The sequence below is a fragment of the Mobula birostris genome, chromosome 8 (assembly GCF_030028105.1).
Source record: "Mobula birostris isolate sMobBir1 chromosome 8, sMobBir1.hap1, whole genome shotgun sequence".
NCBI classification, from domain to species: domain Eukaryota; kingdom Metazoa; phylum Chordata; class Chondrichthyes; order Myliobatiformes; family Myliobatidae; genus Mobula; species Mobula birostris.
Window position 1 is genome coordinate 163330936 of NC_092377.1, and position 27039 is coordinate 163357974.

The 27039-nt window shown below is 48.2% G+C and overlaps 1 protein-coding gene across 5 annotated transcripts in view; it reads right to left on the reverse strand.

Annotated features, from left to right (window-relative positions):
- The window catches only part of LOC140201903 (zinc finger MIZ domain-containing protein 1-like), a 231349-nt gene extending 206259 nt beyond the window's left edge, over positions 1–25090 (reverse strand). For 3 of the 5 annotated variants that reach the window (XM_072266685.1, XM_072266684.1, XM_072266682.1), the window contains exon 1: positions 25014–25090. The gene's annotated coding sequence lies outside the window, so the exon portion shown is untranslated. Of the gene's footprint in view, positions 1–24381; positions 24525–25013 lie in introns of all 5 variants that reach the window. The other 2 variants (XM_072266683.1, XM_072266688.1) reach the window with 2 other exon arrangements.
- Positions 25091–27039: the final 1949 nt, after the last annotated feature.

Below are 27039 nucleotides of genomic sequence, written 5' to 3' on the forward strand. Positions count from 1 at the left end.
TCTTTTCTGAGGTTTTGTAATAATTTTTGTGAGTCTCTCTGCCTTGAGGATGACGGGGCACACAAGGACTTGTGCTGCGCTCAGTATCTGGGGAGGAGAGAGAGAGAGAGAGAGAGAGAGCCCCGGCCTGTACCGATGTCCCAACCTATGTACGGAGAGCGGAATTTCACCGCAGCCCTGGGCTGCTGTGGGCTGATAAATGTCATTCACAGCACGTCTCCACCACAAGTGCGCCCGCAGTGTTGGGAAAGGCTCTCTGCACGCGCCATATGTTCTCCACGACTTATGTCAAGGAGGTTCAAATACTTCAGAGTGTCATCGTGAAAAGCGTCCACCTCTGCGCGCTGTAATGACAGGCTACTGCAGTGTAGATTGCGCTTAACAAAACAAGCGTCTGTTTCACTGCAAGGGTTGGGGGGAGGAGGAATGGCAGGGTAATCCTTTCTGTTTGACAATGCCCGTTTGCCGCACAACCCTGCTTTCAATCCCCTTCATCTGTGTCTTCATCAGGATTTATATTAGTCTCGCCTGCACTGGGCTCAGCCACGTTGCCGTAGAAACAATGGAGCATTTCCCTCCAAATCAATACAGACAGCAGACAGCACATTCCTGCCGCAGTCATTAAGCCCGTTTCTGTTAACCTGAGCGATGTGATTAAAACAATGACTACAGATCCCTTGGCTCTGCAGTCCTCCACTGCCATGACTGAATGTAATATTCTGGACTCCTTTCCTTGCCTTTGGAGTCGATTTTGGGGTCAAACTGCAGCCCAGGTGATCCCAACCCACCCTCCAGCCTGACAACGCATAGAACAAAATGCTCCACGGTGCATATGAATGGGGGTGGGGGGGGGGGAACTTTTACTGACATTAAGTGAACACGTGCCAAAACTTGTCCCTCGTACCACCTCTGCTGTCCGTACCACGCACGGAGCAGGGAGGGAACCCACTGAGTGTATTCGATAGAGAGATAGATACTGTATTGATCCCAAAGGGATTTACAGCGTCACAGTAGCATTGCAAGTGCACAGATATAAATATTAGAAGAGAAGTAGAAAGAATAAAAAATAAATTACCTCAAACAGTCTAACGGGGGGGGGGGGGGGGGTCACCACTTCCCCGGCTACAGGTTGACTCATTATGGAGTCTAATGGCTGAGGGTAAGAATGACCACATATAGCACTCTTTGGAGAAGCTTAGTTGTCTTAGCACTGAAAGTGTTCCTCTGTTCAGCCAAGGTGGCATGCAGAGGGTGAGAAACATTGTCCAGAATGGCCAGGATTTTCCATGGGGTCCTTTGTTCTACCTCATCCTCCAGTGTGTCCAGTTTGGCTCCAATAATGGAGCCAGCCTTAGACGATGGTGTGATAATCCCACCTGAATTGTTCCTGCTGTCAGGTTCCAACCTGATGGCAAGAAATCGATTTCTCCAACGCCCAGTAATTACTCCCCCACCCCTTCCATTGTAACACACACACACAAAAGGATGGAGAAACTCAGCAGGTCAGCGTGTATGGGGAAGAATAAGAATGATGAAGGGCCTCAGCTCTTTATTCCGCCCCACAGATAAGTGGAAAAGGTAAAGGGCTGAGGGGGAACCTGATAGGAGAGGGGCGCGGACCGTGGGAGAAAGGTAAGGACGAAGAGCACCAGAGGAAGATGCAGGACAGGGGAAGAGGCAAGAGTGGGCAATGCAAGAGGAAGAGGAAGAGGAAGAAAAATTACCAAAAGTTAGAGAGAAGATCTCGATGAAGGGTCTCAGCCTGAAACGTTGATTGTTTATTCCCCTCCACAGATGCTGCCTGACCTGCTGAGTTCCTCCAGCATCATGTGCGTGTATCGCTCTGGATTTCCAGCATCTGGAGAACCTCGTGGTTCTGTCTGGCAACAGTGTACTGTCCTCCCAGACCAAACTGTCCATCTCCAGGCGTGGAAGAGGCAGGGATCAGGAGGCATCTGGTACGTTGGCTTTCATATCAGGAAGGTTTGAGCCCAGAAGTGAGGATGTCTCAGTCCAGCCACACGGGGTCCTGGTGAGACCACACCTGCAGAATCGTGTGGTAAGGATGCACTTGCCAGAGAGAGAGCAGTGAAGGTTTCTCAAACTGACTGATGTGACACAGGAATGTACCAGAGGCAAAAGGAGAGATTAAATTGACTATACACACAAAATGGAGGAGAAACTCAGCAGATCAGGCAGCATCTGTGAAGGGGACTAACAGTTGACATCCTGGGACTAGAAGACTCGGAGCCCAGGACTGGAAAAAGCTGCAGAGAGGGTTGTAAACTCAGCCTGGTTCATCATGGGCTCCAGCCTCCCCACCACTGTCAAGGCCATCTTCAATAGGTGAGGCCTCCAATGAGCAGCCTTCTGGAAAGGGGCGGCGGGTCCCGATTGCACAGCGGGATCCCACAACCGGCGACACGAGACGCAAGAAGGGCTCCCATTTCTGATGTCCCGACGTTCCTTTTTACGTGGGACTAAACTTATTTCAAGACGCCGCGTGGAACGGGCCCTCTGGCCCAACAAGCTGTACTGCCCAGCAATACATCCCAAGCAAGGGGCAATTTACAAAAACCAATTAACCTACCGACCGGTACACCTCTGGACTGTGGGAGGAAACCAGAGCACCCGGAGGAAACCCACGCAGTGACGGGGAGCACGTGCACGCTCCTTACAGACAGTGCTGGAACCGAACTCCCAGCTGTAATAGCATGGCGCTAGGCTAGCACCCCTTATGGGATCTGGCCACCAGGGAGGCGGGCCTGCGTTGAAACGGCAATGGAACTGAGCGGGTCGCCAGTGAGGAACGACGCCAGTCACCCATCAGGAACAGCGCCAGATTGCCAGCCTTATATAGTTATCGAATCCCTGCGAATTTATTGGCTCGGGTTAAAACCACACTTGGAGCTCTGCCACGTAATGAAATCAGTGTAATCAGGCACTGGCAGTGAACTGATACTCGACAGTCAGCTGAACAGTTGCTTTCAAGGCTTCAAGCATGCAAACACTCGTCCTAAGCTTCAGCGTCTAAATAAAATTAACAGCTGATTCTGCAGTCAATCTGTGCTGCTGTTCTCTCACTGCAAACATAATGTTGTGCTAATCTCAAGGAACCTCTTTCCTGAGCCACATAATCCCACTTGAGCTTTTAATTGTGTCTTAAACTGAATCAAAACAGTTCACCAGCTCAGTCAGCAGATGCACCTCTCGCTCAGCAGCTACACCTCTCGCTCAGCAGCTACGTGTCCCTTCCTGCTCAGTTCGGAGCTGGCCGTGGTATGTTACCAAAGACTCCAGCAAATTTACACAGATGCACTGTGGAGAGCATCCTGACTGGTGAGGTGATCTCACTGACACCAGCCGAATGCTTCTAATGGTGGGGAGTCTGAGATCAGAGGACACAGCCTCAGGACAGAAGGACGTCCATTTAGAACAGCGATTTTCCTTAACCAGAGAGTGGTGAATCTGTGCAATTCACTGTCATAGCTGGCTGTGTCACTGGGTATATTTAAGGCAGAGGTTGATAGATCCTCGATTTGTCAGGGCATGAAGGGATACGGGAGATTGGATCTGAGAGGGAACTGGATCAGCCATGATGAAATGGCAGAGCTGACTCGACGGGCCAAATTCTGCTCCTATGTCTTGTGGTCTTAGAGTAAAGCTGCATCATCGTCTGGTATGGAGACACCGCAGCACAGGATTGGGAAGAGCTGCAGAGTCACCCAGTCCCAAGACGGGCACTAGACTCCCACCACCAGGACATTTCAAAGGTGGTGTCCCAAAAGAGGGGCCATCATAAAGGATCTACATCACCCAGGAGATATTATATGTGTGTGTGTGCGTGCGTACGTCTGTGTGTGCAAGAGTGCGCGTGAGAGAGCACGAGAGAGTGCATGTGAGAGTGGGTTATATATCTGTGTGTCTGTATGCGTGTCTATCTCTGTGTATGGGTGTGCATGTGTGTATGATTGTGTGTGTGTGTGTGTGTGTGTGTATGTCTGGGGGGTGGATATCTGGGGACGTGTGTGTGGATATCGGGGGGGGGTGTGTCTGTATGTTCCTGTGTGTGTGTGTGTGTGTGTGTGTGTGTGTGTGTGTGTGTGTGTGTGTGTTTGAAGTACAGGCTGTATTTCTGGCTCTGTTTTATAACTCAAATGTAACAATCTTCAGACCCTTTGTTCCAGGCATTCAAGACATTCTATGGGTTAATGTGTTCCTGTGTTTTCTATAAAATAACCCTGAACAGAGACAGTGACGCAAAATGAATATTTTATCACCTGCTAACCGGTGGTTCTGATCTCGAATGAGAGCAGAGGAGACTGTAATTTTCCCATGGGTATTCTTGAGTCAGAATCCTTGCACAGAAAGTCCACACAAGGGATCAATGATTTGTGAACAAGCCGGCCGGTAAACTACACTGTGGTTTCATTTTCAATGCTCATCAGTTCTTCACACCAGAGCAGCTGACACAAAACGCTGGAGGAACTCGGCAGTCAGGCAGCATCGATGGAAACGAATAAACAGTCGGCGTTTCGGGCCGAGACACTTCATCAGGATTGAGAAGGAAGGAGGAAGATGTCAAGATAAGAAGGTGGGGGGAGAGGAGGAGGATAGCTGGAAGATTACAGGTGAAGCCAGGTGGGTGAGAAAGGTAGAGGAGAGTGGACTATGGGAGAAAGGGAAGGAGGAGAGGCACCAGCGGAAGTAACAGGCAGGTGAGAAGATGTAAGAGCCCAGAGTGGGGAATAGAAGTAGAGGGAAGGGGGAGGGGCAAAGGAAAAAGTGGAGGGGGAAATTACCAGAAGGAGAAACCGACGTTCATGCCATCAGGTTGAAGGCTAGACAGAATATAAGGTGTTGCTCCTCCACCGTACCGTAAGAGTGGTCTCGTCTTGGCACAAGAGGAGGCTGTGGACCAACATGTCAGAACAGAAATGGGGGGAAGAATTAAAACAGTTGGCCATTGGGAAATTTTGCTTTTGGCGGATGGAGCGGAGGTGCTTGACAAAGTGGTCCCCCAATTTATGTCGACACTAGCATCTGTAGTTTTGGCCATCCCACAGCTCACTGAGAAATGTCTGCATTGAACAGTTACCACGGGCTGAAATACACCAAGAGCACTATATGTCCAACCTCTATTTCCATCTCACTCATTTTCACTTTTACTCTGACCTTCCTAAATTTCCATCGTCCTTTACCTTTCAATCCCTTGTTCATTTCCTTGTCCCATCACCGCTTCATTCCTACCTTCCTATCATCCCCTCAAAACCAATCAATAATGTCCAAGACCTTGGCTCCAATACAACTGGATCCTTGGTTTCCTCACTTGCGGACCCTAGTCAGTTCGGATTGGCAACGACATCTCCTCCACCAGCTCCACCAGCAACAGGTGCACCACAAGCCTGTGTGCTTAGCCCCCTGCTCTGCTCACGCTATATTTATGACTGTGTGGCTAAGCACAGATCCAATGCCGTAATTAAGCCTGCTGATGACACCACCATCGTTGGCTGAATCAAAGTTGGTGATGAATCAGTGTAGAGGAGGGAGACTGAAAATCTGGCTGAGTGGTGCCACAGTAACAACCTCTCACTCGTCGTCAGCTAGACCAAGCAGCTGATCATCGACTTCAGGAGAAGGAAACCAGAGTCCCTGAGCCAGTCCTCATCGGAGGATGAGCGGTGGAGAGGGCCAGCAACTTTAAATTCCTCGCTGTTAGTAATTTAGAGGATCTTTCATGGGTCCAACATGTACGTGCCATTCCAAAGCACAGCAGCAACTCTACTTTCTTAGGAGTTTGTAAAGATTCGGCATGACATCTGAAACTTTGACAAACTTCGATAGATGTGCAGGGGAGAGTACAGTGATTGGTGGTATCACAGCCTGATATGGAAACACCAATGCCCTTGAACGGAAAAGCTCACAAAAAGTAGTGGATATGGCCCAGCCCATCTCATATACAGCCCTCCTCACCTTTGAGCGTATCTGCATGGAGTGCTGTCGCAGAAAAGCAGCATCTACCATCAAGGACCCTGCCACCAAGACCATGCTCTTTTCTCTCCGCTGCCGGCAGGTAGGAGGTACAGGAACGTTGGTGGCTCTGGGCTTGTACTCACTGGAGGTTTTCAGAATGAGGTGGGATCTCAGCGAAACCTACTGAACACTGAAGGGCTTAGACAAAATGGACCGATGTTTCCTACAGTGGGTGGGCTTAGGATCAGAGGACACAGCCTCAGAATAGGATGTTCCATTGGAACAGATAAGCCAGCGGGTGGTGTAGTGGCATCAGCATTGGACTTTGAGGGAAATGTCCCCAGTTCAAATCCGGCCGGCTCCTTGCGTGCTTTCCATCAGCGCCGGGTTGAACTCGGCCTCATAAAACAGTCAAATGCTACGGAAATGGCGCCTAATGTGCCACAAGGCGTGAAAAGGAACAACACCATTAGAACAGAGATGAGGAGGAATTTCTTTATAGCCACGGGGTGGTATTTAAAGTGAAGGTTCTGAATTAGTGAGGGCGTCAAAGGTAACATGGAGATGGCAGGAGAATGGGGTTGAAAGGAAAATAAATCAGCCATGATTGAACGGCAGAGACAGTCGATGGCCTAATTCTGTTCCTATGGCTTATGGTCTTATGAACTACGTTCCCAGGCGGCAGAAGATACCTGTGACTGGTAAATCCATCCCGCCAGTCTCCCGCGCGCTCCCGTATATTTCCAAGCTTTGTATAATCCAGGTGTCTCTTACCTTCAGTACAGTAGAAAAGTCTGAAGCACACACAGCATACATAGCTCAGGTGCCTAACAGGTCTGCACAGTACAGTAGCAATTTTATGTATTGCCCTGCACGGCAGCAACAAAAGAAACAAGTTTCATGATACACGTAAGTGATGATAAACCTGATTCTGACATGGGTCTCTGTCGTTTACTGAGATTGGGAAGGGGACAGGGAGAGGGGAATCATGGTTGGGAAAAGGGGAAGGGAGAGGGGAGGGAGTAGGAAGCACCAGAGAAACATTCTGTAACGATCAATAAACCGATTGTTTGGAAGCAAATGATCCTGCCTGGTGTCTGCACCCACACCACCCACTCTTGGCACTCCTTCTCTGCCACTTCTCCCCCCCACCCCTCCTGTGGCGCCCGACTCTCGCCATTTCCAACGTCCTTTGCTCTGGCCAGAGTTACAAATTCGCTCTCCGCTCCACGTTGACAACACGGTACTGTGCAAAAGTCTCGGACACACTAGCCACTGTACATGAGTGTGGCCAAGACTGTGTACTGTGTCACGTGGGACAACTCGCCAGGCCATAGTGGTGGTGGTCCGGGTTGGTCTACAGCGTGGAATGATCCTCAGATCGAAGGAGACAAGCACCCACGTGCTGCCCCTGTGGCAGCAGAGACACTGTGATAAACTGCCCGGAACACGGGTGATTAAACGTAACCCAGGTATCCATGAATCGCAATGGTGACATTTACAGCTGCCTCGTGAGTCAGCACTGAGTTCAGTAAAAAATCACTCACCCTGTGTGTATTATCAATTGTTAAGTGATATAACCTTCATCAAGATAGTGTCAGAGAGCACACAAGCACAGAAGCAGGCCGTTCGGCCCAGCTAGTCCATACCAAACTGTTTTCTGCCAAGTCCTATTGACCTGCACGTAGACCGTAGCCCTCCCGTCCATTTCCTTGTCCAAGCTTCTCCTGAGTGTTGCAATGGAACCCGCATCTACTGCCTGTCAAGACACTTCTCTTACTTCAGAGTAAATAGATCATAAGACATAGAGCAGGAGTAGGCCATTCAGCCCATCGAGTCTGCTCCGCTTTACATCATGGCTGATTTATTATCATCCCTCTTAACCCCATTCGCCTTCCTTCTCCCCCCAACCTTTGACGTTCTTACAAATCAAAAACCTGTCAACCTCCACTTTAAATAAACCCAATGACTTGTCCTCCTTAGCCATCTGTAACAATGAATTCCACAGAGCCACCATTCTCTGGCATCTCTATTCTGAAGGGACGTCCTTGTATCCTGAGGCTGTGCCCTCTGATCCTGGACTCCCCCACAAGTGAAAAGTGTCCATTTCCAACGTCCTTTGCTCTGGCCTGGACTCCCCCACAAGTGTCCTCTCCACAGCCACTCTAAGCTTTTCGATATTCCATAGGTTTCAATAATATCAAAAGAACATTCCTTCTTCTTCAGCCCTTTATCTCTTCCACCTTCCAATTTCCCCCGGGATCAATAAAGTATGACTATGACTATCCCCCTCCCAGCTCCTTACTTCATTCTACCTCCTGCCCAACCCACCTTCCCCCTCACCTGTTTTCACCCATCACTTGCCAGCCCCTCGCCCATCCTCTTATTCCGGCGCCCTCGCCCCTTCCTTTCAAGTCCTCACAAAGGGTCTTGGCCTGAAACCTTGACTGTTTATTCCCCTCCATAGATGCTGCCTGACCTCTGATTTCCTGCAGCATTTTTTGTGTAACAAGGCCAAGCACTTAGTTAGGTTACAATCCCTAGTCAAGAAATCCAAAAATAAGAAAAACTAAAACTTCAAAAGCTGAATTGTCAGAAGTTCAAAAGTATTCATCCCCTCTGCTCAGTACTTAGTTGAACCAGTCCTTCCAACTATTAAAGTCAATAAGTCTCTACTAGCTTTGCACAACGTGATGGAGCAAGATTTGACCATCCTCCTTGCAAAGTTGCTCAAACTGTGCCAGGTTAGTTGGGGAGAGACAGTGGACAGCAATCTCAAGGCTTTGCCAGAGACGTTCTGTCGGGTTAAGGTCAGGGGTCTGCTGGGTCACTCAGGACATTAAATTTTCTTCATTTGAAGCCACTCCATGGTTGCTCTGGCAGTGTGCTTTGCTTCCTGGCAGAGACGAGCAGGTTTTTAATCCAGGATCTCTGTATATTTGGCATCTTTCATCTTCCCATCAAACCAGAACAGGTTTCCAGTCCCTGCTGCTGAAAAGCATCCCCATAACATGAACATGAGGAATTCTGCAGATGCTGGAAATTCAAGAAAACACATCAAAGTTGCTGGTGAACGCAGCAGGCCAGGCAGCATTTCTAGGAAGAGGTACAGTCGACGTTTCAGGCTGAGACCCTTCGTCAGGACTAACTGAAGGAAGAGCTAGTAAGAGATTTGGAAGTGGGAGGGGGAGGGGGAGATCCAAAATGATGGGAGAAGACAGGAGGGGGAGGGATGGAGCCAAGAGCTGGACAGGTGATTGGAAAAAGGGATATGAGAGGATCATGGGACAGGAGGCCTAGGGAGAAAGAAAAGCTTACACTACCTTATATTCCGTCTGGGTAGCCTCCAACCTGATGGCATGAACATCTGACTTCTCAAACTTCCACTAATGCCCCACCTCCCCCTCGTACCCCAGCCGTTATTTATTTATATACACACATTCTTTCTCTCTCTCTCCTTTTTCTCCCTCTGTCCCTCTCACTATACTCCTTGCCCATCCTCTGGGTTTCCCCCCCCTTCCCCCTTTTCCTTCTCCCTAGGCCTCCTGTCCCATGATCCTCTCATATCCCTTTTGCCAATCACCTGTCCAGCTCTTGGCTCCATCCCTCCCCCTCCTGTCTTCTCCTATCATTTTGGATCTCCCCCTCCCCCTCACAAATCTCTTACTAGCTCTTCCTTCAGTTAGTCCTGACGAAGGGTCTCGGCCTGAAACGTCGACTGTACCTCTTCCTAGAGATGTTGCCCAGCCTGCTGCAACTTTAATGTGTGTTGTTCCCATAACATACTATTACCTCCACCAAACTTTACAGCAGAGATGGTGTTTCCTGGCTGATTTATGCCACACACACACCACTTAGTGTTGAGGCCAAAAAGTTCCACCTTAAAGTGTTAAGGCGTTAGCCCAACACTCACTCGACCACAAACCTTCTTCCACATCTTTACAGTATCTTCCAAGTGATACTTTGCAAAGCCTTTACAGGCAAGGATATGCGTTTTGTTTAAGCCTTGCCGCTCTTCCCTCTCTGTGCAAGGTCTTAGAATTGTGGAGCCATGAACTTCATCAGTAGTTGCAGCCACTGACTTCTGCCAAAAGCCAGAACTCTTCCTTTCCAGTCCTGATGAAGGCTCCAGAGCCCAAAACATCGACTGTTTATTCCCCTCTATAGATGCTGCTTGACTTGCTGAGTTTCTCCAGAATGTGGAGTTTTTTTTTTGGCCATGTCAATCAGGAGAGTGAAGAGTGAGCACCACCTGCCTGAGTTTAGCCGTGGAGATAACTGGGCGGCTGAAAGGCATTGGGTCGTAATTCAGACCTTGTAAAGTCAAGCTAAACTTCTGTTTAAAGTCTAGATGTACGTGTGATAAATAAATTATTCTGAATCCTGATCTGACCTGAACTTTCTTTGTAGCTGTTACACAATGACTTAGATGAGGGAATTAAATGCAGCATCTCCAAGTTTGCGGATGACACGAAGCTGGGTGGCAGTGTTAGCTGTGAGGAGGATGCTAAGAGGATGCAGGGTGACTTGGGCAGGTTAGGTGCGTGGGCAAATTCATGGCAGATGCAATTTAATGTGGATAAAGTGAGGTTATCCACTTTGGTGGCAAAAACAGGAAAACAGATTATTATCTGAATGGTGGCCGATTAGGAAAAGGGGAGGTGCAACAAGACCTGGGTGTCATTATACACCAGTCATTGAAAGTGGGCATGCAGGTACAGCAGGCGGTGAAAAAGGCGAATGGTATGCTGGCATTCATAGCAAGAGGATTTGAGTACAGGAGCAGGGAGGTACTACTGCAGTTGTACAAGGCCTTGGTGAGACCACACCTGGAGTATTGTGTGCAGTTTTGGTCCCCTAATCTGAGGAAAGACATTCTTGCCATAGAGGGAGTACAAAGAAGGTTCACTAGATTGATTCCTGGGACGGTAGGACTTTCATATGATGAAAGACTGGATCAACTAGGCTTATACTCTCTGGAATTTAGAAGATTGAGGGGGGGATCTTATTGAAATGTATAAAATCCTAAAGGCATTGGACAGGCTAGATGTAGGAAGATTGTTCCCAATGTTGGGTAAGTCCAGAACGAGGGGTCACAGTTTGAGGATAAAGGGGAAGCCTTTTAGGACTGAGATTAGGAAAAACTTCTTCACACCGAGAGTGGTGAATCTATGGAATTCTCTGCCACAGGAAACAGTTGAGGCCAGTTCATTGGCTATATTTAAGAGGGAGTTAGATATGGCCCTTGTGGCTAAAGGTATCAGGGGGTATGGAGGGAAGGCAGGTACAGGGTTCTGAGTTGGATGATCAGCCATGATCATACTGAATGGTGGTGCAGGCTCAAAGGGCCGAATGGCCTACTCCTGCACCTATTTTCTATGTTTCTACATCATTTGCATTCTATGATTGACCATAAGACATAGGAACAGAATTAGCCATTTGGACCATCGAGTGTGCTCCAACCTTTAACATGGCTGATTTATTTTCCCTCTCAACCCCATCCGCCTGCCTCTCCTTTGACACCCTTACTCATCAATGAACCAATCAATTCCAATTCCGGTGTTTGGACACTGCTCTCTGACAGGTATCTGCTGACTGCATTTGACGAGGAGCTATCCTCCCATGAAAGTGTCAAAAAGGCTCAACAACGGTTTGGGAGAGAAAGGCTGTTGATCCCTGCAATATCTCACACAATCCCAGCTGCGACCACCATTGTGGCATTCCCTCTGCTACTGCTGTATCCCGCAGACCTCCACACCATCCAGCACATCAGAACCACGTTTAATATCACTGACATGTCGTGAAATTTGTTGTTTTGTGGCAGCAGTACAATGCAATATATATTACTGTACGTATATGTATATAAAAAATATTTTAAAATAATTTGTGCAAAAAGGGAAAAAAAAGTAGTGAGTTAGTGTCCATTGGTCCATCGTCCATTCAAAAATCAGATGACATGGGGAAGAAGCTGTTCCTGAATTGTTTGGACATTTACACCAATATCAAAGTTGGAATAGCGGTTTGCGAACATGACAACGATGAGGACAAAACCATGGAGAGGGCCAAGGGGCTACATTTAGTTTTCCAGACAAGAAAAAAAATAGACTATTTATCAAAGGCAAGGATTAATTTTAAAGATTTGCTTTATTTTAAAAGTCGACCTTCACTTGTCACATGTACATCAAAACACACAGTTAGTGTCAACAGCCAACACAGCCTGAAGATGTGCCACGGATCAGTCTGCAAGTGTCGTCCTGCTTCCGGTATCAATACAGCATGCCCACATCACAGTAACCCTTACCCGTAAAGTAGGTCTTTGGACTGTGGGAGGAAACAGGAGCACCCGGAGGAAACCCATGCAGTCACGGGGAGAACGTACAAACTCCTTACAGGCAGCAGTGGGAATTGAACCCACATCACTGGCGCTGTTATAGGGTTACACTAACCACTATTCTACCATGCCGCCACTAATCCTCAAGTTTGCTAATCCCCAATCCTGCATTCCTCCCCTGAAATAGTTCCACACCAGCTTCCTGCCCCAGTGTAACCTTGGGAGCAGTTCAGGCAAATCATAACACATGCAGAGAAAAGAACACCGAACACTCAAGATTAAATAATGAATCTGAAAAGTTGTCCTCCTTACCGACTGAGCCTCTGGACGTGGAGGTTTGTAAGCCTGGCTTAGCTAGGTTCTATCATTGGGGAATCAGCACCAAGCAGAAAAAAATTTTAAAATGACAATACGACAATCTCTTCAGCAATGAGTACACTCATCAACTGCAAACACTTAAGAAAATTGCAACGTACTGCTTTTGCTGTGCAGCAGGGTTCACAAGTCCTGGTTATGTGACCACTGACACCAGGCAGACAATCTCTGAAGAGTATTGATAATGGCTGGGGTCACCCGTCTTGTAAAGACACTGCCCAGAAGGCAGCAATGGCAAACCATTTCTGTGGAAAAATTTGCCAGGAACAATCACACTCCATGATCGCCCATGTCATATGACACAACACATAATGATGACAATGACAACTGCTTTTGCTGGGGAAAAGTAAATCTTAAGTCAGTCACCTGCAGTTTTTGAATTTTCCACTCTCAAATTTCCATGGATGTATCACCGACACTTTCATAGTAAGTCAAACTCAGATTCCTGGCTTTAAATTCTCCACAAGTTCTCGAATAGGATTTACTTCCTGCACCTCAGCAATGGGGAGCCACTGTTTGTGGTGAGAGACTTGGAACAGATTTTAGAAAAGCAAACGGGTTGGGGTTAGTGAGTTGAGGGCATGCTACGTTGGTGCTGGAAGCAGGGCAACACTTGTGGGCTGCCCCCAGCACATCCCTGGACTGGTTATTGACAGAACCGATGCATTTTACTATATGTTTCCATGTATGTGTAAGAAATAAAGCTAATCTTTAACTTGCCCACCTCCAAGAAGACAACAAACTTGTCGTTGGGTTTGGAGGCTTGCGTGCCTCAATGACCCGGAGAGCGATGCTGGCTGGAGTCAGGGCTTTATGCTTTGGCTCTTGGTAGAGTCACCCATGCCAAACAGGTCAAAGGGTAGAGGCCAGACTAAGAGTGGTCCACTGGACCTTCAGGCTTGGGGGTTCAGCTCAGGGCTAATAACCCTGACTGGAAAAACAAAATTGTTATGGAAACAGCAGTGAAGAATCCTTCTACGTCTGAGTGCGACGGTATTCCTGAGTCTCCACTTGGGACTTGCATGTCCGACAGTAGTGAAAACTGAGAGGAGGCAACTGACACGATGAAGGAAGCCCCGAACACTGTCAGAAATGGAGGTCCTTCATTGCTGTCCTAAATGCCAGCAGCATAATGGGCAGTAAGCAGGTTCATTTGCCCAGCGTGGTGCCAGCCTGGCTGTCAGACGTGGCATGAAGCATTGGCTGGTGTTGTCTCTGGACCCAGGCCAGGGAACCTGAGCCCTTGGCTCAAATCTCAACCGTACCTGAGTGCAGGAAGGCTGGAGGCAATCAGGAGTTTATGAGTGTTGGAGGTCTGTGAAGGATGTTCTCCCACCAGATCAATGCCATCTACCTAAATACCCACGGTGGAGAGCATTCTGACTGGTTACAGCACAGTCTGGAATCTCCAATACCCTCGAGTGGCCCTAATTGGTATTGCAATCACTCTTACACCTAGTGTTCCAGGGCAACGAGGCGAGGTACGGGAGTGAGACCGCACGGCTGGTTGAATGGTGACACAATAACAGCCTCGCACTCAACGTCAGCAAGACTAAAGAACTGCTTTCAGGTGAGGAAAGCCCGGAATCCCTGCCACTGCCCGTAAGGAGTTTGTACATTCTCCCCGTGACCGTGTGGGTTTCCTCTGGGTGCCAATTTCCTCCCACAGGAAAGACATATGGGATAGTAGGTTAGATAGTCATTGTAACTTGTCCCGTGATTATGCTAGAATTAAATCCGGGGTCGCTGGGCAGCCTGGCTCATAGGGCTGGAGGGGCCTGGTCCACACAGTATTTCAGTAAATTAAAGAACACACACTGAGGGGTCAGCGGTGGAAAGGGTGAACAGCCTCAAGTTTCTGGGTGCCAACATGTCAGAGCATCTATCCTGGGCCCGACACACTGACCCAATTAAGGAGTTTAAGATTTGGTATGTCACCTTGCAAATTTCTATACAAAGGTACTATGCAAGGCTTAAACACAAAATACTCTGCAGATGCTGGGGTCAAAGCAACACTCACTACACACTGGAGGAACTCAGCAGGTCGGGCAGCATCAGTGGAAATGATCAGTCAACGTTTCGGGCCGGAACCCTTCATCAGGACTGAAGAGGGAGGGGGCACCGACCCTATAAAGAAGGTGGGGGGAGGGTGGGAAGGAGAAGGCTGGTGGGTTCCAGGTGAAAAACCAGTAAGGGGAAAGATAAAGGGGTGGGGGAGGGGATAGGCAGGAAAGGTGAAGAAGGAATAGGGGGAAACACAATGGGTAGTAGAAGGAGGCGGAACCATGAGGGAGGTGGTAGGCAGCTGAGGGAGGGGCAGAGTGACATAGGGATGGGGGAAGGGAGGGGGAGGGAATTACCGGAAGTTGGAGAATTCAATGTTCATACCAAAGCTTCTGACTGGCTCTATCACTGCCTGGCATAGAAGTACAGGACCACAAGAGGTCACAGAGGGTCCCAGACTGTGCCAGCTCCATCACTGGCACAACCTCCCCCCCACCAGCGAGGACCTCTCCAAGAGACAGCGCCTCAGACGGTTGGCATCCATCATTAAGGGCCCCCATCACGCAGGACAGATCCACTGCTCGTTACCACCATCGGAGAGGTGATACAGGAGTCTGAAGACAGAAACTCAATAAGTTTCTTCCCCTCCACCATCAGATTTCTGAGAAGCTTGTGAACACTACTTTGTCATTCCATTTTTGTTTTGCATTTATCAATTTGTTTAATTTATAGCAATTTTATGACCGCTGCTACAAATCAACAAATTTCACAGCAATTACTCTAAGTCAGTGATAATAAACCTGTTTCCAATTCTGATTCGGTGCAAAGTGCAGGAACTTTGGTGATCCCAGTGTTAACTTGGTCTTCCGAGTTCTGCATTTTAGATCAATCAATATTAGCTTAATGCTGTTTGCTCAGGATTTCCTGGGCCACTATTTAAATATATTAGCACCTCACATCTCCAGCGGACAAAGAGATTTAATTCAAATGCATTATGAATTAATAAACCCAGGTGCAGGGTCTGAAGGTCTATACGTTTGTTTTAAATGTGCCATTATTATTGCATCTGACTACAAACACAGACTTATGAATCGGAAGTAGCAACAGGCAATCTGTCCGCCTTTCAATAAGGTTGCGGCTGATAGGTCCTAACTTAAACTCTGCACTCTCAATCATCCAAGGTTACTTCCCCCCTCTTGCGTTTCAAGATTCTAGTTATTTACGTACTCTTTCATTTAGAGCAGGAATTCCCAACCATTTTTTTAATGCCATGGAGCCTTAACATTAACTGAGGGGTCTGTGCACTCCAGGTTGAGAACTCCTGATTTAGAGAAACAGCATTAAATAGCCCCTTTGGCCTTTCAAACCATAACGCTCATCAACCCCTACTTAACCCTAGCCTAATTTACGATGATGAATTAACCAATCCGGCAGGTCTCTGGGCTGTGGGAGAAACTGAAGAAAACATGCACATTCCATGAGGAGGGGATCTTTAAAGATTGTGTCGGAATTGAACTCCAGACTCCAACGTCCCGAGCTGTAATAGTGTCACACTACCAGGGTGCCCAAATTTGTCACGTGTACATCAGAACATGCGCTTATTTTTGTCAACTGAAATCAGCGAAGAACGTGCCGGGCAGCCTATAAGTGTCACTGGTGCTTTCAGTACCAACATGGCGTGCCCGTAACTTACTTACCCCAACGACTTTGGAATGTGTGAGGAACCCATGGTACATGAGGGGAAACTCACACAGTCATGGAGAGAATATTACAGACGGTGGCGGGAAGCGAACCCTGATCTTATGTTCGTTCGCTCATTCATTTTGTGCCGTGTGGTATGACGTGGGTGATCACAGTCTTCCCATGAGCACGATTGTTCTTGGCAAATTATCCTACAGAAGTGGTTTGCCATTGCCTTCTTCTGGGCAGTGTCTTTACAAGACGGGTGGCCCCAACCATTATCAATACTCTTCAGAGATTGTCTGCCTGGTGTAACCGGGACTTGTGATCTGCACCGGCTGCTCGTACGACCATCCACCACCTGCTCCCATGGTTTCACATCACCCTGATCGGGGGCTAAGCAGGTGCTACAACTCGTCCAATGGTTAGCGGAGGGAAGGAGCGCCTTACATCTCCTTTGGTAGAGACATATCTCCACCCTGCCACCCTCCTGATCTTACAGCTGATGCTGTAAAACGCTGTGCTAACTGCTACATTACCCCTGCCTTTAAAAAATATTCAATGTCCTTTGAAGAAGTGACCTCCTGGAAGAAAAAGTTAAGACCTCCTGGAAGAAAAATATTTGCTTCATCTATGTGCTAAGGTTACCGCCTCTCATTTTTAAATGTTAGCCTTCACACCCTAGATCGCCCACAAGAGGATTTACGCAGAGAGTGGTGAGTGCAGGGAATGGGCTGCCGGCGACGGTGGTGGAGGCAAATACCACAGGGTCTTTTAAAGAGACTCTTGGGTTGGTACATGGATCTTCGAAAAATAGAGGGTTATGGGTAACCCTAGGTAATTTCCAAAGTAAGGGCATGTTCAGCACAGCATTGTGGGCCGAAGGGCCTGTATTTTGCTGTAGGTTTTCTATGTTTCCATTGCCAGGGCTCTTTTATTTATTTTTATAGATGGAGTAGACAGGGAGTATCTGTTTCCCAGGGTTGAAATGTCTAATACCAGAGGACATGCATTGAAGGTGAGAGTGGCTGGATTCAAAAGGGATGTGAGGGGTAAGTTTTTTACTCAGAGAGTGGTGGCTGCCTGGTATGGCGGTAGAGGAAAATACATTAGAGGCTTTTAAGAGACGTTTGGACAGGCACAACGGTGTGAGGAAGATGGAGGATATGGACATGTGTACGTAGGAGGGATTAGTGTTTGGGTGTTTTTGATTTGCTTTTTAGCTGGGTCAGCACAACATTGTGGGCTGAATGGCCTGTTCCTGTGCTGTATTGTTCTGTGTCATATACCATCATTGACACAAGAAAGCAGCATCCATCATCAAGGACCCCCACCCTCCAGGCCATGGTCTATTCTTGCTACTGCCATCGGGAAGGAGGTACAAGACCCACACCACCAGGGTCAGGGACAGTTATTACCCTACAATCATGAGGCTCCTCAACCAGTGTGGGTAATTTCACTTACCTCGATTCTCAACAGATTCCACAACCTGTGGAATCTCTACAACTCATGTTCTCAGAATTATTTTGTTTATTTGCACTGTATTTCTTGATTTTCCTGTAAATAAATGTAGGAAAATCAATCTCAAAGTAGCATATGGTGACCAACAAGTACTTTGATAATAAATTTACTTTGAACTTTGATGTACTTGTGCATGTGACAATAAACTTGAATTTGACTTTATAACTTCCCTACTTTTGTATTGAAGGTGGGGGTGGAGATGGAGATATCTCCATCAAAGGAGTTACAAGGCACTCCTTCCCTCCGCGAGCCTGCAGGTCACCCTTGGGCGAGGTGTAGCACCTGCTTTGCCCCCTATCAGGGTCAGGTGAAGCCATGGGAGCAGGTGGTGGATGGTCGTACGAGCAGCCGGTGCAGATCACAAGTCCTGGTTATGTGACCACTGACACCAGACAGACAATCTCTGAAGAGTATTGATATTGGCTGGGGTCACCCATCTTGTAAAGACACTGCCCAGAAGAAGACAATGGCAAATCACTTCTGTAGCAGATTTGCCAAGAACAATCGTGGTCATGGAAAGACGACGATTGCCCACGTAATACAACTTAACACGTAACAAGCGAACAAACTTTGTACTGAATTCTCCAGCAATAAAACAATAACATTCCTCTTCAGAATCAGAATCATGTTTAATAACATCATGAAACGTGTTAACTTTGCGGCAGCAGTACAATGCAATACATAATAGAGAAAAAAATTGTGAATTACGGTGTATATATACTGTAATTTAAATAAGTACGCAAAAATTAACGTAGTGAGGTAGCGTTCATGGCTTCAATGTCCATTCAGAAATCGGATGGCAGAGGGGAAGAAGCTGTTCTTGAATCACTGAGTGTGTGTCTTCAGGCTCCTGTACCTCCTTCCTGATGGTAGCAGTGAGAAGAGGGCATGTCCTGGGTGGTGGGGGTCCTTAGTGATGGACGCCACCTTTCTGGGACACCACTCCTTGAAGATATCTTGGATCCTACAGAGGCTAGTACCCATGATGGAGATGACTAACTTTATAACTCTCTGCAGCTTTCTTCAGTCCCATGCACCCACCCCCCCCAGACCAGACGGTGATGCAGCCAGATAGAATGCCCTCCACGGTACATCCGTAGCATTTCTCGTGTTCCTAATTACTTGCAATACCTACATACTCGGTATTTGCACATTTTGCACCAGGACCTCCACTTCCCCAGTGGCTCGGATAAAATGGAGCTGATATTGACTTAATTAAACATAGTTTTATATTGACTACCTAAGGAATCTAATTACCTTACTTTAATTAGAGTGAACATTAGAGCTCTTGCAAAGGTTGCACAGAGACCTGGCGGTAGATTGGAGACAGGAGAGACTGCTGGTGTTGATGCGCACTCTCTGTTGTTCCCAGAGGGCGGGAACTTTAGGAATACAGAGCTGTGTGAGAAGGTGGTTAGGATTGCAAATAAGCAAAACGCTGGAGGATCTCAGCAGGTCAAACAATATCTGTGGAGGGAGCGTCACACAAAATGCTGGAGGAACTCAGCAGGCCTGGCAGCACTTGGTCAAGCACTATCGCTCTCTCTGCCACCGTAGCTCACTGGTCACCCATTTCCGTTTCATTTCCCATTCCCATTCTGCCACAATAAGGCCACTCTCAGGCTGGAGGAGCAACACCTTGTGTGCGTCGGTGAAGCCTCCAACCTGAAGGCATAAACATCGACGTCTCAAGCTTACAGTAATTTCTCCCCCCTTCTCTCTTTTTCTATTCTCCATTCTGGCTCCACTCTTACCCTGCCTTTCTCCTCACCTGCCTATCACCTCCCTCTGGTTCCCCTCCTCCTTCCCTTCCCTTCCCTTCCTCACCTGGTCCACTGTCCCCTCCTATCAGATTCCTTCTTCTTCAGCCCTTCACCTTTTCCACCTATCACCTCCGGCTTCTCATTTCACACCCTCACCTAGTCTTCCTTATCACCTGCTAGCTTCTGCTCCTTCCCCCACCCACCCTCCACACCATCTCAGTCTGCCTTCTGCCCCCTTCCTTTCCAGTGCTGATGAAGAGTCTCGGCCCGAAGCGTCGACTGTTTATTCCCCTCCATAGATTCTGCCCGACCTGCTGAGTTCCTCCAGCAGTTTGTGTGTTGCTCTGAGTTTCCAGCATCTGCACAATCTCCTGTGTTTATGGTTTGTGAGGGAAAATCAACGGCTGATGTTTTGGATCAAGATCCTTCATCTGGGCTGACAAGGAGATGAAACCCAGATGAAAGATCTCAGCCTGGAACACATTCCATTTGCTTATTGAGAAACAGCACGGAACAGGCCCTTCCGGCCCTTTGACCTGCGCCGCCCAGCGACCCCCAATTTAACCCTCGCCTCATCACGGGACAACTTACAACGATCAATTAATCTACTGACCAGTACGCCTTTGGACTGTGGGAGGAAACCGGAGCACCCGGAGGAAACCCACGCATTGCAGGGAGAGGACGTACATGACGTCAGAATTGAACTGCAAACTCCAATACCCAAGTCGAATGGCTTGCTACTAGGGTGCCCACTTTTACTTACTGGAAGGGGGGCGTTGGCTCTGACCGAGGCAACCTCTTCAAGTCTTCAAATGAGGTGGGACACTGTTGGCTTGACTGAACCTTGTGGGACTTGCTGTGCTGGTGACACTTGTGGGCTGAAGCCAGCACATCCTTGGGTTGTGCTGGTTGCTAACACATACAACACATGTCACTGTATGTTTCGACGTGCACGTGATCAGCAAGTCTGAATCTGAACCAGACTTCAGTGGAGATGGGAGCCGATAGGGAGATGGTCACCTCTCTCCTCACATCTGATCCTCTCCTCTTTAACAGAGTTTGAGATTTGACCCCACCAACCCTACTACACCCCCACTAACCTGAGCCAACAGCCCTGCCTGACCCTAAGCACCCACACTAAAACACCCTCAGATCCTAACCAACATTCACTGACTCTCACCCACACCCATCTTCACCCTGCACACATTCCCACACATACATAATTCGAAACAAGGACCCTACCACAAACCCCCTGACCATTCCACACCTCCCCCGTACCTTGCATACACAATTATACCCAGCACCCCCTCTACCACTTATAAAAAGATAAATAATACTTAAGCATAGATTCCAATAAAGGCTAGTGCGATGCAGTAGATTAATGAAAGCCTGGGCTAGATCAAAGTGGCAGATTCACTTACTGAATCTCCAGTCATGAGATTGATAAACACAAGAGGGACCATTTTCCCACTGCCCACATACCCCTACCCAAGTGATGCATTAATAGATAGATATCAAACCCTGCTTTCATACAGAATTTTAAGCATAATTAAATACACAAAGTGCTCCCAAGAGTACAGTAATCACCAATGACAATCTGACTCGGTGCGACTTGAGAAAGGAGTTTTTAAACAACATCAAAAAGGAGGCGGGGGCAGATGGTGGTCATTGCACTGAAAACCCAGTCGAGAGGGACGGTAAATCAGGCATTAGACTCAACCCGTGACTTCCTTCCTACTAGGAAACTCTGCACAGGAGTAAGTGTGCTGTCTTGGCCCTGGCACATAAGTGCAATTACAAAGAAATCAGGGCAGCACCTCTACTTGCTAAGGGATTTGCGAAGATTCGGCACGACATCTAAAACTTTAGCAACACACATCAAAGTTGCTGGTGAACGCAGCAGGCCAGGCAGCATCTCTAGGAAGAGGTATAGTCGACGTTTCAGGCCGAGACCCTTCGTCAGGACTAACTGAAGGAAGAGTGAGTAAGGGATTTGAAAGTTGGAGGGGGAGGGGGAGATCCAAAATGATAGGAGAAGACAGGAGGGGGAGGGATGGACCAAAATCTAAAACTTTAGCCAACCTCTACAGATGCGTGGCGGAGAGTATACAGACTGGTTGCACCACAGCCTGATAAGGAAACATCAATGCCCCCAAACGGAGAATCGTACAGAAGGTAGTGGTAGCCCATCACAAGTAAAGCCCTCCCCATCACTGAGCACATCCACACAGAGCGATGTCGCTGGAAAGCAGCATCCATCGTCAGGAACTCCCACCACTCAGGCCACGCTCTCTTCTCAATGCTGCTATCAAGAAGGTGGTACTGGAGCCTCAGGTCCCACACCACCAGGTTCAGGAACAGTTATTACCCCTCAACCATCAGGTCCCACAACACCAGGTTCAGGAACAGTTATTACCCTACAACCATCAGGTCCCACACCACCAGGTTCAGGAACAGTTATTACCCCTCAACCATCAGGTCCCACACCACCAGGTTCAGGAACAGTTATTACCCTACAACCATCAGGTCCCACACCACCAGGTTCAGGAACAGTTATTACCCCTCAACCATCAGATCCCACACCACCAGGTTCAGGAACAGTTATTACCCCTCAACCATCAGGTCCGACACCACAAGGTTCAGGAACAGTTATTACCCCTCAACCATCAGGTCCCACACCACCAGGTTCAGGAACAGTTATTACCCCTCAACCATCAGGTCCGACACCACCAGGTTCAGGAATAGTTATTACCCCTCAACCATCAAGTCCCACACCACCAGGTTCAGGAACAGTTATTACCCCTCAACCCCCTTCAGTGAAATGTTCCCTCAACCTATGGGCTCATCTTCAATAACTCTTCATCTCATGTTCTCAATATTTATTGCCATCTGCGTATTTTGACCTTTTGGGAGTGGTCTTTCATTGATTCTATTATGGTTATTGTATTTATTGAGTATGCCCACAAGAAGCTGAATCTCAGTATATGTACTTTGAACAAATGGGGCAAGATCCGAGCTCAGCACGGACACAGGCCTCCAGCCCAGCTGCTCCACGTCAATCAAATGCGCATCCAATCAGACCCGACTGGCCAATCTTCCTCTGAATCAGGTGTCGCCCGGCCTGGGCTCCACAGACCCCTTGTTTAATGGTATTGGACAAAGGCGTAAAAAAGTTTGGGAACCTCTGGTCCAAACCTTTCCTATCCACGTACATGTCCAACCACCTTGTAAAAGTTTTTTCCTCTGCAATTCATTCTATACACCATAAGGCAATAGAAGCAGAATTAGGCCATTCAGCCCATCAAGTCTGCTCTGCTATCCCACACTTTCTTATTTATTTTCCCCATTAACTCCGTTTTCCTGCCTTCTCCCCTACTAATCAAGAACCTACCAGTCTCTGCTTTAAATATACCAATGACTTGACCACCTCAGACATTTACAGCAACAAAATAGACAGATTCAGCACCCTCTGACAAAAGACATTCCTCAGTGTGTCCTGTTCTAAAGAGATGTTCCTGTATTCTGAGTCTGTGCCTGCTGGTCCGCGATAGGAAACATCCTGTGCAGGTCCACTCCGTCTTGCCTTTCAATATCCCGTAGGTTTCAATTTCTCTGAACTCTAGTGTGTCAAGTTCAGAGTCATCAAAACACCCCTCGTATGTTAACCCTTTCACTCCTGGGATCATTCTCATGAACCTCCTCTGCACTCTCTCAAATACCAGCACATCCATTCTTAGTCGTGGAGCCCCAAACTGCTGACAAGACTCCACATGTTGCCTGATCAAGCCTTCCTTTTAGATTCTAGGCCCTCAAAATTAATGTTAACATTGCATTTGCCTCCTCACCACCGACTCAACCTGCATATTAGTAACGAAGGTGAATGAGGTGTTAATATTAGGGAATTAACTTTAGGAAAACCTGGGCTGGGAATCCCAAGTCCCTTTGCACCTTTGATTTCTGAATTCACTCCCCATTTTCTAGTCTGCATCTTTATTCCTTCTACCAAAGTGCATGACCAGAGACTACCCTACTTTGTATACCATCTGCCACCCTCTGAGTAAAAAAAAATGCCCCTCATCTTCCTACTAAACCTCTCCCTTCTCATCTTTTACCTGCGCCCTCTACTTCTTGATTCCCCACCCATGGAGAAGAAGACTGTGCATTCACCCCATCTATGTCCCTCATGATTTCACACACCTCCATATCATGATACTGTTGAACTCTGGAGTCTACAAGCTGACTGTAGTCACTGGACCAACCAAGACGCACCTTTGTGGCCAGGTGCTAAAGTTGGGGACCCATACGCCAGTGAGAAATTCATGGCAACGGTCAGGTGAGACAGGTATATATATATACACACACACATACATACACAAACAGTAAGATAATTCGGAACTGTTTTGCTCTTAGACTTGGAGATGCCAGAAATGGCAGGGAGTGAAAATGAAACAATTTCACCCCTTCAACAAGTTAGGAACTGCAAAGAATTTGGAGGTATCAACAATCATATTGAATGTTACAATGAAAATGAAGATTTGGAGGATGCAATCGTTGATGGCATTGCATGAAGACAAGTCATTAGCTACACTTGGTATCTGTGCTGATTTTATTCATTTACAGTGACAAGCATTAGGAACTAAAACACAATTTTATAGTATTGCAGTAGTATTTGATAGTGTTCTAATTTGTTCTGTTTCATTTAAATACATACTCAGTTGGTCTTTCTTTATATACCTTTTTAACTATTTCCGTGAGGCTTCGTCTGATAGGGGCAGCCGCTTAAATTGACCAAAATGTACTCTTCTCGATGTGGGATGTGTCCCAATTATCCGGTATACTCTCAGCGGGAAGGAATTTACTTTGATATACCTGTGTGTCTATAAACAAACCGTGGAAACCACGACGTTCTCAGGTAAATTTAGTTCCATCCAGACAACTTGTGTGTTGGAGTTATCTATCTGTGCATCTCTTTCTCTCTGATTTATCGGCAACCCTGTCCGCGCTCTCTCGTTCTTCAGACTGGGTCTGAGAGGAGGTGGGGTCCTCAGTTCATGTGATGCTCCCCATTCGTACTCAAATACCTCCCCCCCCCCTCGGGGGTGGTCTTGGGTCTCTGCGCAGTCCTCCCCCTCCCCTCTGACTCCCAGAGAGCGGGGGTCAGGCTCCAGCCCCGCGTTCAGGTACGGTAAAACATCCCCCGGCCGAGGAGGTGGGCGGACTGTCCCCAGGGTCCCGACCACCCTCCTCGGCGCGGCGGCTCTCGCCCACCATTCATTGTCGCCCCCGGCACGCTTTGGCCATTCACTCAACAAAGGGCGCGCCCCCCTCCCGTCCCGCTCCGAGACGCCGACTTCTCGGTTACTCACGCAGCCCAGCGAGGCTCGATGCGACCGGGGGCTGCCGGCTCCTCCGCTTCGCCGCCAGCCTGGGTCAGACCCGGCTCACAATGCAGAGAGTGCCTGCTCTACAGTGTCGGGTTACACTCTCTCAGCGGAGGGCCGGCCGCACGAAAAACCCTAACGGGAGCACCGAGGCGCCGGAATGGATCGCCCACCATTCCATCTCATTCCCTGTCCCGGGTCTATTAACTCCCTGAACGGTGGTTCGGACTGCGGGGTGGGGATGGGGGGAGAGAGGTGAGCAGGGACTGTCTGTGTGAGAGCGCCTTCGTGAGTGTGTTATTGTGTGTGAGTGTGCGTCTGCGTGGCTGTGTTATGGGATGTGTGTCTGTCTGAGCATCTGCTTGTGTGTTATTGTGTGTGCGTGAGCGTCTTAGTGTGTTGTGTGTCTGCGTGAGTGTGTGTGTGTGCCTGTGTGAGGGTGTGTTATTGTATGTGTGTGTCTGTGTGAGGGTGTGTTATTGTATGTGTGTGTCTATGTGAGGATGTGTGTGTCTGTGCAAGGGTGTGTTACTGTATATGTGTGTCTGTGTGAGCATGTGTGTGTCTGTGTGAGGGTGTGTTATTGTATGTGTGTGTCTGAGGGTGTGTTATTGTATGTGTGTGTCTGTGTGAGGGTGTGTTATTGTATGTGTGTGTCTGTGTGAGGATGTGTGTGTCTGTGTGAGGGTGTGTTACTGTATGTGTGTGTCTGTGTGAGGGTGTGTTACTGTATGTGTGTGTCTGTGTGAGTGTGTTATTTTGTGTGTGTGACTGTCTGTACATGCAGACCCTCTCCACCTCAGTCACACACGGGCCATAGCTGGGAGAACTCATCAGGCCAGGCAGCCTCTGTGGAGGGAGCTGGACAGTTGATTCTCCTCCTCTCCTGCTGCTTCCCACAGGCCTGAACTCCCTGCCCACCCAGGTCTCATCACGTCTGAAGTGCCAGTGGTGTTATACTGTTTGTTTTTAATCCTGTGTCACAAATGTAACTTATTAATGTATTTGTGGTGAGAGCTGAGTGTCCGGTGGGGACCAGGGGTGAGTGGGCTGCCCCAGAATGGACACAATAAGCCCCTTCACCAGAGGTGCTACCCCTCCCTGGACACCCCATGCACCCCTGGCACCTGTGGCTCCCAGTAACTGTTTGCGTGCGACAGAGGCCACTCACCACTTCGACAGGCAGGTGGGGGTCGTATGCCGGTGAGGTAGGGACATCCGTCCCAGCAGGTGCGGTCAGCTCCGGCGGACCGGGCGGATGAGATCTACAGTGAGATCCAATGGCCAGGATGACGTTTCTCCAACGCTCCATGGTCATCCGCGGCACCCAGGGAAGACCCCAGCTGGTGATGCTTCTTCGTACCACTGGACCCAAACTTCTGACGTCGAGAGAGTGGAACTGAGCCAAAGCAACGACTTTTCCACCTTAAAAACCCCCCGCACAGGCTTCCTGTCACCGTTGGACACAATGGACAAACACCTCATTATTTGTGGTGATATTACTTTGTGTTGTGTGTGTGTGTGTGTTTTATGCACCTTGGTCTGGAGGAACGTTGTTTCGTTTGGCGGTCTACACGTGTACGGTTGCCTGACGATAAACTGAGTTCCTCCAGCATTTTGTGCGTCTTGCGCCAGCTTTCCTTTCCAGTACATGCAGAATCTCTTCTGTCCTCACCAGTACCACTCCTCCCACCACCGACCTGCCGAAGTTAACCAACCCATGCCTTGCGTGAAACCCTGTAATACCCTCCCTCCCCCACCGCACCCCCAGTTCTCCCCAAGTGAACAGGAGTTGGGGGGTGTGGTTATTGAGGAGTTGGTCCAGAGATCTGGTCAATGCACCAGCTGCTTGGTCACATTACAGACAGAGAGAAGAACATTGGTCAGGACACCAACCTGCTCTCTGGCTTTTTAAACCACACAGGGCTGGGGCCTCACTAATGGGGGTGGAGATTCTACACTTAAAAATTACACACCTATTGTGGTTTATAGTGTGTGTATTTGTATATAT